The sequence below is a fragment of the Mustela erminea genome, chromosome 5 (genome assembly GCF_009829155.1).
Source record: "Mustela erminea isolate mMusErm1 chromosome 5, mMusErm1.Pri, whole genome shotgun sequence".
Classification (NCBI taxonomy): Eukaryota; Metazoa; Chordata; class Mammalia; order Carnivora; family Mustelidae; genus Mustela; species Mustela erminea.
The window spans coordinates 22,867,839-22,880,124 of NC_045618.1; the positions used below are offsets into that span (position 1 = coordinate 22,867,839).

At 48.8% G+C, this 12,286-nt stretch overlaps 1 protein-coding gene across 1 annotated transcript in view; it reads right to left on the reverse strand.

Moving 5' to 3' along the window:
* Positions 1–11,739, reverse strand: part of OTUD7A (OTU deubiquitinase 7A) — a 356,697-nt gene extending 344,958 nt beyond the window's left edge. The window contains exon 1 of the mRNA XM_032342261.1: positions 11,542–11,739. The gene's annotated coding sequence lies outside the window, so the exon portion shown is untranslated. The remainder of the gene's footprint in view (positions 1–11,541) is intronic.
* Positions 11,740–12,286: the final 547 nt, after the last annotated feature.

Below are 12,286 nucleotides of genomic sequence, written 5' to 3' on the forward strand. Positions count from 1 at the left end.
CCCTCTCCAGCTCCAGGCTATTTTCTGCCGAAAGCCTCCTGTGAGCTCATGAACGTGCCTGCCAGACCTCTCTGGAGCTCCTGGACGAGCCCCTCCCTTTCCCAGAGGCAGCTGACAACTGGCCTCTGTAGACCCTGCAACAACCCCATGAGGTCCCTTCTCTCACTGTCATTCCAGGATGAGGAAACAGAGGCTCAGAGTCATAAAGACTATCGGCAAGATCCCCGAGATCTGCAGCAATGGCACAGGCTTTCCCCCAACCCCACTGGGAAGGAATTAATGCCCAGATGGTTTCAGCTCAGTCTTGACTGAAGAGGGGCTGGGAGAGAAGCCATAGGAAGCCAAAAGGTCTCCTGAACCTGCTGTCATTTGTGAGACAAAGGTCAACTGTGGGGACACTGAGGCTGGGGAGGATTTGACGCAGCCAGGGACCCATTGCAGGAGAGGCAGCACCAACAGAAATGGAGCCCAGGGTGTCCAGGCCCAAAGCAAATCCTCTCTTGGACTCCAGCCCCCAAGACCCCCAGGGCTGGAGTTATCTCACCCAAGCCAGCCTGGGAGCTCAGATGGCCCTGCACAAACACTCAGATGCCCACATCCTCCCCTGTAGACACTCTAGGAAGCAGAGCATGCTGGGAAGGCAGGATCCCACAGAAGTAGCTGGAGAGAACAAGTGCAAGACCACTGGGCAGTCACAGCGGGGGCTGACATGGACCCTCTGTGCTCAGTGCCCTAAATGGGGGGTCCATTTAATGGACGTACATGGGGCTGGCCTGAGTCAAGTTCCTGAAAATACTCAGGGTAAGCAGAAGGGTCAAGTCTCATGCACTCAGGGATTTGGGGAAAGCAGTAATCCATGGGGAAATATAGGATGGCCCCAAAGACAGGGGTGGCAGCCTCATGCCCACAGTCCCTGCAGAAATGACCTGCAGCCTACTTTCAGCCCACAAGCCTAGCTGTGCCAGCAACAAACATCCATGGGACCTTCTCTATGAGCCACTGGGAGCCATGTGATGACAACGCCGACATTAAAAAACCAAAACCAAAACCAAAAAAATGCTTCTTACATTCGTACAGTCTTATACAATTTATAAAGTACAGCTTCATGTGCAGATGAAGAGACTGAAGCTGGGGTTTGAAGAGCTCCGGTTCCCCTGAGAACGTGCCCCTTGCCTGTCCTCTCCCCATGTGGTGCCTTCATGTGTGGCCTCCCCACCACCCCAGTAGCTGCCCAAAGCTGGTGTAGTGGCCGGGGCTGCCTTCTGTCACTGATGCTCAGCCCAGGCCCACACCCCAAGCCCTTGGGGGATCTCCCTTGTGGCAGCCAGATGTCCATTCCAGAGGCGCTTTCTCGTGTCCTTCTCCACTGCTCATGGAATGCCACTGGGAATCCAGGGTAAAAGGCCACTACCTGCTCCTTGGGACACATGGAGAACTGAGGGGTAGGGCCATCAGGAACCTGGGGGTCTGCCCTGCTGCAGGCTGGGCAGCTCTGGGAATGGACACAGGTCATTCTATCACACCCGGGAGTAGACAGCCAACATGCCTTCCTAATCAGAAACCGTGCCTGCCTCTCCTCCTGTCTGTTAGGAGGAGTGGGACATGAAGAGCACACACTTTGGGGGCTGCAGGTGTGGCTCAGATTCTGGACTTCACTGCACCTGAAACACTTGACTTTACCCTGTTTGGTACCCTCCTGCACCACAGAGGGTTAATTCGAGGTTGTTTTCCTTGTCTTAGTAATGCCCATTCTTTGCTCCCTCGGGGGTGCCACACCGGCCTCCTGAGCCCACTGGAGGTGCCTCCCGTAGGGCAAGGAGGAGGACCACGGATCTCCCATTCTGATAGAGGGCTTTTCAAGCAGCATTTCTGTGAGCCCTCCCTTTATCATCATGGATACAGTGGTTCAGTTCCTTCTTTCTTGGGCCACTTTGGCCGGATTAAGAACATTGAAGGGAGCAATGACAGAAAAGGCTAATTACTTGAAAGAAAAACTTCCCAGCAGTGCTTTAACCAGAAGTGTCGTTTCCCACTCAGTACCTTGGGGACAGACCTGTACATCACAGAGGCATGGCTGTGTTCTGTTACCACCGGTCCAGTCGATCTTACTCTCCTGCCAAACTGAAATAACATTAAGACAGGTGATAAGGAATCTCTCAGTGGCAGACAGTTGAGGTCCAAGGGCCCCCGTAGCCCCAAGGGGACCCTTTAGAGCAGGAAGATGAGCTCATCAGAGGCAGAGGCAGAGGCAGGCAGCAAGAGGGCAAGGGACCGAGTGCGGACAGCACGGTTGCTGGCCCCAGTCTGCAGGAAGTGGAGAGAGACCCAAAGGAAGAGTTAGTCCCTTGCATAGATAGTATAGAACACTTCATTTTTCTCGGCTCCTCTGAAACCCCAGACAGGAAAAATTGAGGTTGGGAGGACTTTCTTTTTTTTTTTTTTTTTAACTCTATAGAGTGGGACACCTGGGTGGCTCAATTGGTTTAACATCTGCCTTTGGCTCAGGTCATGATCCCTGGGTCCTGGGATCGAGCCCCATGTTGGCCTCCCTGCTAAGTGGGGAGTCTGCTTCTTCCTCTGCCTGCTGCTTCCCCTGCTTCTGTATGTGCGCACTCTCTCTCCAACAAATAAATAAAGAATAAAAAAACTCTAGAGTATAATAATTTGTCTTATCAAACAGATACAGCCAATATTCCCTGAAACTGCATAGAATATATGTGATATATATAGCAGAAAGGGGTGCCTGGTTGGCTCAGTCGATTAGGCATCTGACTTCAGCTACTGTTAAGATCTCAGGGTCCTATGATCGAGCCCCACATCAGGCTCTGAGCTCAGTAGGGAGTGTGCTTATCCCACTGCCACAGCCCCTGCTCTCTTGCTCCCTTGCTCTCTCTAATAACTTAATAAAATCTTTAAAAAATATAATGGAAAATATGAAACTATAACTCCTCTCAGAATTTATCCTCTGCTGAGTGACAAGCAAGTCCCAAGAAGGTGAATCAGTAAATAATCAGTAAATAATGCTTATTATTATATTGCAATATTACAATATATATATTGTAAATAATGCATTATTATTATAATGATTATTATCAGTAAATAATCTAGCATGTAAAAATTTTGCATGCTAGCAAACTGGGGACTACAGCAGGGAAATGTTTCAAATTTTATGTGAACCGTATTCTCAACTACAATGCTTTTGAACTCATGGGAGCTAACCAATTCTGGAAAGAATAGTTAAATGTTTAATTTTAATTCCCACAGGACTCGTTAAGTGCATTTAACAAACACAAGTTGAGAGTCTCTTCTGAACAAGGTACATCAGAGATCTCTTCCAGGAGCTTACTGGTCAGGAGGAGGAACGCTGTCCACACAACTCATTTCTAAGGACACATACTTGTGAAAATGCTCTGTATTGTCCTCCACCTAAGAAACGGATACACATCTTTTGAAAAGACCTTAGAATTTTCCTACCTGTTCTCTCTCAACAATGAGCTGGGTTTTCTTTGCCCTGGTTAGTCAGCACTTAGAACTGGAAATTATTCTGCAAGGAATCATGGAGTTAATGGGATAATCAGAGAACAGGCAGCTAGATTTTTTTTCTTTCGCCATGTGAGATTAGACCTCGGAAATGTGCCCAAAGTGGAGGCTAAAGCAAGAAGGAGGCCACCTCTGGGCTGGGAGTTCTCTCCCCAGCAGGCAGGACCTGTCCTTCACCAGGGCAGCTGGTAGGCTACAAACAGATGCTCACTCATGTCCATGTTTGTAGCCTGGCCCTCCAGTCACTCCATGGGGATAGAGGGAGTCTAATTTAAATGCAACTGCACACTAATCTTCTGGTAATGAGCCCCAAATGTTAAACTGCAAAATTTCTCCTCCATGTTGACCCCTCCCAAGGGGGGTCCTGAAGTCTTAACTGCCTTTTGTGATAATGTATTTCTGAATACCCTCCCTATGAGGCCGTCCACAGGATAGATCAACTTATCTTCATTTTTATTACTGAAGGATAGTTGACATACAATGCTATATTAGCTTCAGGTGCACACTGTAGTGATCTGACAATTGTATACATTACTCAGTGCTCACCATGGTGAAGTGTAGTCACCATCTGCCACCGTATAATGTTATTACAGTATTATTGACTGTATTCCCTACTCTGTGCTCTTCATCTCTCTGACTTACTTATTTTATAAGTGGAAGTCTGTGCCTCTTAATCCCCTTCCTTATTTGGCCCATTCCCTCAGCCCCCTAGGGGTAAGTCAACTGTGGCAGAAGAAACCTAAGGAAACCCTGCCTACCTCATCCAGTACAGTCAGAAGACCCCGAAGAGAAGCCCAGGCTGACAGCACACACCCAATAACCCAGGGTTGACTGCCCACTTCTGGCCAAGTGGACCTAAGGACCTAGTTCTCAGTCAGTACCTCAGACAAGACAGACTTTGCAGGGCACCTGGGTGGCTCAGTGGGTTAAGCCGCTGCCTTCGGCTCAGGTCATGATCTCAGGGTCCTGGGATCGAGTCCCACATCGGGCTCTCTGCTCAGCAGGGAGCCTGCTTCCCTTCCTCTCTCTCTCTGCCTACTTGTGATCTCTCTCTCTCTCTCTCTCTGTCAAATAAATAAATAAATAAATCTTTTTTAAAAAAAAAAAAAGACAGACTTTGCAAAGAGAATAATGAAGGAATGTGTATGTGAACTGCAATCCATTCCTGCATTTCCAGGCCACAGATACCCAAGAGATTCAGTTTGGCCTTTCAATTTGCCTACCAATAATTGCACATCCATAGTGACAAGTTAAATAGCCACAGAGCTTTCAGTCAACCTAATAAGTGACAGGGCTTGCAAAAAAGCCACTTCCTCCCTCATGCGCCTGCCTTATCCTGAGGTGGCACAGAGACCTCTGGACACTTCACCACAGCGAGTGCCAATGACAAGGGGTCTCAGAGCCTAAAAACTTGTTCTGGGAATGCCAGCAGGTCCTACAAGGGAGAGTGTTCAGGGTGGGGAGAGTGGTGTAGACACTGATCTGGGCACACCCTCTCACCAGGGGTAAATGCCAGGACCAACCATGCTGGCAAGGTTGTAGGTCATAGTCACTGCCCATCACTGACACTGATGGGCACAACTCCACCTCCGGAACGCTATTCTCTTTCCTCTCCCCAGCCCCAAGTTGTTCATGCAAACAACCAATCTTTCATCAATTCCAAGTGTAAGGAAATGTGCTCTGTAACCATCCAATGAGCCCTTGGGGGCTCAGCAGCATCCAAGGCACAGGGGAAGCAGCCCAGTTTGGGGGAAGTTTGTGATTTATTTGAATTTAGAGGAATTCCCTTCAGCATTTTTTTTAAAGATTTTTTTTATTTTAGAGAGAGAGTGTGAGCACGCACATGCATGCCAGCTCGGGAGGAGAGGCAGAGGGAGAAAATCTTCAAGCTGACTCCCCACGGAGTGTGGCACCCAACACAAGGCTAGACCTCACAACCCTGAGATCATGACCGAATTGGAAATCAAGAGTCGGATGCTTCACCCACTGAGCCACCCTAGTGCCCCTTCCTTTAGTATTTTTAACAAAGCAGGTTCACAGTTTTAGATAAACTGTAAGAATCACTAAAGCCATAGGAAGTCATCTATCCTTCTCATCCAGGCTTCCTTCTTCCTCTACAAAACAAGACAAAGCAAGTTCATTCAAGCAATGCCTTGAGTTACAAGTACAAGCTGTAAATCCATCAACTGACAAGAGAGAGAAATAGGCTAGTGATGAGTGAGACAGACATAATCAATCTCCAATTCCTTTTATTGGAACAACTGATGGCTCCTTAGAATTTAAGAACTCACTGCACACACCCCCATCAGATCCTCCCCCAGAGCCTGCAGGAGGACTAGGGCAGATATTCTCCCCCAGGGGGCTGCCTGGGACTGTTCCCAAGGTCACACAGATCATCACCCCATCCGAGTCAGAGATGTGAACTTGTCCATTTTATTTTTATTGCTTAGTGGTGATTCTTCTAAGGGTTAGCATGGTATTATTCAAAAGACTGGCAAAAAAAAAAAAAATTCTTAAATTTTAAGAAGAAAATGTTAACTATGTATATCTTGGAATGTGGAAAGAGTTTTTTTTTTTTAAAGATTTGTTTATTTATTTTGGAGAGAGAGCATGTGCATATACGCGTGCGTGCATGCACAAGCAGAGGGAGGGGCAAAGGGAGAGAATCTCGAGCAGAATCTGTACTGAGCGCAGGGCCTGATGCGAGCCTCCATCTCAGGACCTTGAGCAGAAATCAAGAGTTGGATGCTTAACCAAGTGAGCCACCCAGGTGTCCCTGGAAAGATGTGTCTTAAAGGCATGAAATATTACACAAGCAAATGTGTTGCCCATATCTCAATAATGCGCATTTTTTTTCTAAACTTCAAATCATTACTAGAGGAACTGTGGGGAAATAGATTGCCACCATGGCTTTTGGACTCCCAAGATAAAGGGGTACAATTCAGCTTGGGGGTGGGGGTGGTCTGCAGAACAAGGGGCACTTCATGTCCCAGGACATGGTGCATTGTGTAAGAGACATGTAAGAGACTTCTTGCATGACAAGGACAAGCCAGGCCAACCCTGAGTTTACTTTAAGAACCAGAAGAGGCTCATGTCATGGACAGTTCCTAGAATGGAAGCACGGAGATGATGGGGATAAACCATGGGTTTGTCAGCCCCAAGGGTAGCAGAGCAAGGTCTTGCCGGAGGCCGCAGTCTCAACTTGGCAGAGAAGGCATGTGGGGTATCTGCCTCAGCTCCACACATTTGCTTTCTCTGGGACGAACTCCTCAACTCGTCTCAGTGAATGAGAAACTTAATCTAATCTCACCAAGGGGTGGGTGGGTGGTTTAGTCATACCAATCCTGAGTGCCATATGAAACTCTACAGTAATCTAATGAAACAACTGAGTGAAACACCAAACAGAAAAGGATATTAATTTCAAAGTTCTCATTTTATATTTCATAAAAATCAATATAACATCTTACTCATGCATATTCATTCAGACATCAAATTTCTATTACATTTATAAGGAAAACGAGGTAAGATTAAATTAAGTTCAAATAGAAAATAATTCCCTGGAGGGAGACTCAAAATCCTTCAAAGCTAGAAAATGAGTTTACTTTAGACTTATCTGCTTAAACCAGGAGAGAGGCCTTTAGAATTTCCATCAGCAGTAATGTGCATTTGACTTCTCACAATGTGGGTTGGTGGATAACACAAATCCTTAATAGCAAGGGCTGGGGTCTCATGGAAGAGAATGATTTTATTAGATAAGGCCTTGGAGAGACAGGAAGCTAGCTCTCTCCTTTTCCCACAAGGAGCCTAGAGCACGGTCACACTATGTGCTGTCCAGGGTGGTAAGCTGTGGCTGATGCAGGTGGAAATGCAGTCTTTACCCACTTCCCGGTCAGGAGATATAATTCCCAAGTCAGACAGCTAAACACACTGCCACAATACAGACATGAAGCGAGGCAGTGTCCAGTGCATTTCTCAATTTCAGAATTTAAAGAATTACTTCAACCATTTCTCCAGCTTGTTACTATGAATGATAAAGAACCTACCCCAAGGTGTGAACGAAGTAGCTCCTACGTTGTCTGCTCTGTCTCATCTGCATGAAGGCTGTCTTGTGCTTGGGTTGACATATACACTATTTGGGATACAGCAGTATAACCAAGGGCCAATAAAACTCTTATCTCCAACTTTCAAGGGTAAAATATTTTCAAATTAGATTATTAGTAGGAGCTAGCATGTTTTATTTCCACTTAAACTCCTGTGGATCTCAGGGCTCCCTTTGAATGAGATGTTCTTTGGTCATCCTCAGGGATGGACATCTTCTAAAAGGATAAGGTGCCACCTGTTATCTTACTAGTGGCACATCCCTCCCCCTGTAGCCATTTACAGCACTCTAAGTAAAGAGTGTGCTTCAGCACAAAGCTGAAAAAATTTTCCCATTTGTCCCTCTGAAATCAATAATTTGGTTTTACATGCATTTTTGATGGAACAAGACGTATCAAGAAATAGCCAGCCATAGCATTTAGAGAATTCTCTAGCAGAAAATCTATCCCCTTCTAAGGTATTATGTTTCCCTTTTGCATGTGAGTGCCATGAGGGACCTGGGGAAGAGGGAGGCGTATCTGATGCTCAGTACCACTCCAGATGCTGCAGTGATCATCAAAGCCATCCACCCATCCCAACCAACAAGATGACCCTCCACTCAGGAGCTCAGCTCCTGCAAGGAGAAGCCTCACAGGGAACTTGCCGATGAACTACCTGCATATACCTACAGTCAGATTAAGCACATGTAAGCAAAAAGCACAGTTGCCTCTTTTCTCCTGTTTTCATTTTCTATGGGAAAAGAAATATACTGTAAATAAACATTTGCTTCATTCCATCAGAGTAACCCCAGGCCAATAACCCTGGTAAGATAAGCAAATAAACCCTCCAGGAGGTGCCACACACAGTCCCAGGGTTTAAGTGAATAGGAGTCAAACCCAAGAGGAAATATGGCAGGACGTTGGTGGCATTTCCTCTGGCTGTCCTGGGTGGCAGTCATGTCCTCACCAGGATCAGGACAGAGACCAGAAGCTCCTCCCCAAGCCAACACCCTCCCTTCTGCAGTTTGAAAAGGCATGGAGCCTTCAGACTAGAACCAACAGCCACTCTCCAAAGACCAGGAGCCCTTCAAGTGAGAGTAATCTCAGTGCCTCTTTGAGGGAGGCCAGAGTTCTGGAGCCACAATTTCTGGCTATTCAAGTAATTTGCCCATCCTTCCTTCAGTTTTCACCCTTTGGGTGACAGGCACACAGAGGTGCGGTGCACACAAGCACACACTGACATGCGTGTGCACACACACAAATACACACACACAAATACACACACACACACACACACACACACACACACACCCCTCGCCTTGGTCATCCCAGATCCTCTTCCAAGGTGGCTCAGGTAGAGAATGGGCTGCCAACCCGCGTTTAGCACGCCCCCTGCTGGCCCTGCGGGAGCTGACTCAGCCTTTAGTCTCCGGGCCTAAGACACAAGTACATGACCTTAAGATCCGATGGGAACAAAAAGAAAAGCAAGGCAATTTTGGCTTCTCAGAAACAAAAGACATGATACTCTAAGCATACAAATGGGACGAAGAGACTTTAAAGTGTTTGTTTTTGAAATGTTTTAAGAAATAAATGACTACCTAAAGATTTAGTGGAAACACATTTCTATCTTTTACAAGTACTGCAGTGAGTTAAATAAAATTATGGCAAATATTTTCCCAGGTCTACAGGTTTAAAAAAATGGATATGTAGCCAGAGTGATTTCACAGTCTCAATTTCTGAAGAGTTCATAGCTTGGAGCCTGAAGAAAACAATTTTCATACTATTTCACACAGTCCTGGGAACACTTCAATTATAGAAAAATCTCAGCCATGACTTAGGAGCTCGAGTTCCAGAGCAACGACATGCTGTGGGACCAAAGTCACAGAAATGTCAGTAAAGATTCTGCTACCAGGCTTCCTGTCTCATCCAGTCTTGCCATTGTGAATATATTTGGCAACTGTCAGAAGTGCGAGGCTGTGTACACACTGCTTGCTTCAGCGGGAGGTACACCTCCCCTTCTCCACAAGGTGAGAACACACAGTTTAGCTTCTTGACAATTCCACTGTTGGCCTCCACCAAGGCTGGGGGCCCCAGCAGTTACTTCCTATGAAGACACCCGCAATACCAGATCCAGGCTGAGACCCAGAGCTGGCAAGATACCGTGAGGCAATGGGTTCCATCCATTGCCACCCTGAACATCACCCTAAAGTAAACCACTGCTTCCCCATTTTCTTGGCTCCACTCCAGCATTTCAAAGCTTCACATTCTTGACCAGACTCAAACTTTTACATGGCATATGGTATTAACTTCTTTACAGACCCAATATGATCACACTAATAATTTAAGGCATGTTTATTTTAAGCAATTAGGGGTGGTCATGAATTATTAAATACAAAAATGTCAATACTTTTGTCCCTTATTGAATATCCTTTCAATATGATAGGCTTAAGTAGATATTCAGACTGTCTTGGGAACTTGCTCACTTTTGTTCCCATAACAATCAGTACTAATGGAACACTCACACACACACAATAATGATGGCTTGCTGCTTGCATTTAGGGGCAGAACTTGATGTGCTGTGCAGGTAGGTCTCTAGGCTCTGCACTCTCTCCACTCTCCCTGGTGTTGAATTGGCCTAAAGGATGGTGGGACACACCAGCTGCTACAGTAAGAAAATGAAAGGCAAGGAGGGCCCCACAGAAGGAGCCACTCCTTTCCCTAGGGCAGGCTGCTCCCAGACCCATCCTGGAGGGGGTAGGAGTGCTGAAAAAAGAAGAGCTACAGATTTTCCTAAAGCCATCAAGGCCTGTACAAATTTAGGCCACACTGTCCACCTTTTCCTGGACACATCATGTGTTACATCAAATATAATATCCTTTCTTTTTTTTTTTTTTTTTTAAATCTCACAGCTCACTTTCATTTATAAAGACAAGGCAAGCCAATTAGCATGTAAGTGTCATGCATGACACTTTCCTCTGGATCCTTTTGGTGTGGATGAAGCGATTCCCAGATCCGCTGGGATCTAACAAGTTTCCTTTCAACTACTCTCAAATCTATTGATTCTCAAGCCAATAAATAAAAATAAGTATCGTTTTCACTTGTGCAATGCTGTTGAGTTTAGGAAGCAAAGGCAAATCCATTCTCTTACAAAGCTTCTCAAAGGGCTGCAATAGCTGCACCGGGAGGAGGGTACACTTGAGCGGTTGTGTCCAATGAAGGAAAGTTTTTGTTAATGATGACATCACTGACATCTCTCAAATTTAAAGGAGCACTTAAAGCACAGCAGATGCAATTTTTTCCCCTCCAGTGAGAAGATACTAGGGAAGGCCTCCGGGTTTACAGCCAAATTGCATTAACGGTTCCCCTGCTGTCCAGCCAGAGCCAGAGGAGCAAGCAAGCAAGCTGTGCGCCGGGCCACAGTGGCCCACGCAGCCACAGCCCGAGCACCGGCTAGCGGCCTCAAGCGCTGCTTCTGGGCCCCACGGTGCCCGGGAGTCGGCCGGCGCCGCGGGACCCCCGGAGCGCCCACACGGACTCCGGGTGGGGGGGGGCGGTCCTCCCACGCCTGTCATCACGTTCCAGTGCAGACAGCTAAGGGGCTCGGAGGAGACGCCGGCCCGGACCCAGCCAGAGCGCCGCGCCCTGCCTGGGAGACGCGCGCCGATCCGGAGCCGGCGCCCGCGGCGCTCGCGGGGTCCAGAACGGAGCCCGCAATGCAGCGCGTCGCGAGCCCTGCGTGGAGCCCGCGACCCCCGCGCCCCCTGTGCCTTCGCGCTTTGGCCCCAGGATCGCCCGGCCTCTGAGCCCACCTGCCTCTCCGCGAAGCGCGGAAGGACCCCGGCGCCCGCGCTCAGACAGCGCACCTGCCGGGTCCGCGGCCCCGGCCCCGCCGCCGCCAGCAGCACCGCGGCCAGCGCCGTCTCACCTGCCGCGCCGCGCAGCTCCGCTCTGCCAGCTTGCAGCGCCGCAGTTGCCGCTACCCGACTTCCATTTTCTCTCGCTTTAAAGGAAAATCAGATCAGCTGTTTTGCTCGCGCTCGGGTTCCGCTGCCCCCTCCTCAGCTGCCGCTCGCGGTCTCGGGGGCCTCTCCTCCCCCGCCTCCTCCCGCGCTCCGCTCCGCCCCTTGCGCCCCTCCGCTCCGCCCGCGGCCGCGCGCAGCGCCCGCCTCCCGGCTCCGCCCGCAGCCGCCCGGCGCGCGCCCTTCCCTGACGTCACCGGCCGCAGCCGCGCCCCGCCCCCACCTCTCGTGGACGAGCGCGCGCCGCGCCCCGCCCCCGCCCCCCACCCTCCCCGCGCCTCCGGGGCCAGCCTGGGAGCGCGCGCGCCCACGGCTACGACCTGCACCGCGCGCGGGACCTCCAGGAAAAGTGCACGTTACTCCCGCGCAGGAGTGCTCGCTCTTCTTGGTGCCCCTTGGCACCTGCCCTTTGGCACCTGGGGGACTGCAGGAGAAGCTGCATAAATAGCCTGCCTTTGCTTTCTGCACCCTCACACAAGGTGCTTTCCACCCTTCTCACTTCTTCGCCCTGCTTACTCTTCCCAAACTTTGTCTCACCCATCCTGTCTCGGCTCCATTTCCAAGCCCTGCTTGGCCAATGCATCACTTTAATGCGAAGTTGCTCCTTTTGCCTCCTAAATTCGTGTTCTGACCTTTCCCCATTCTTGCCTT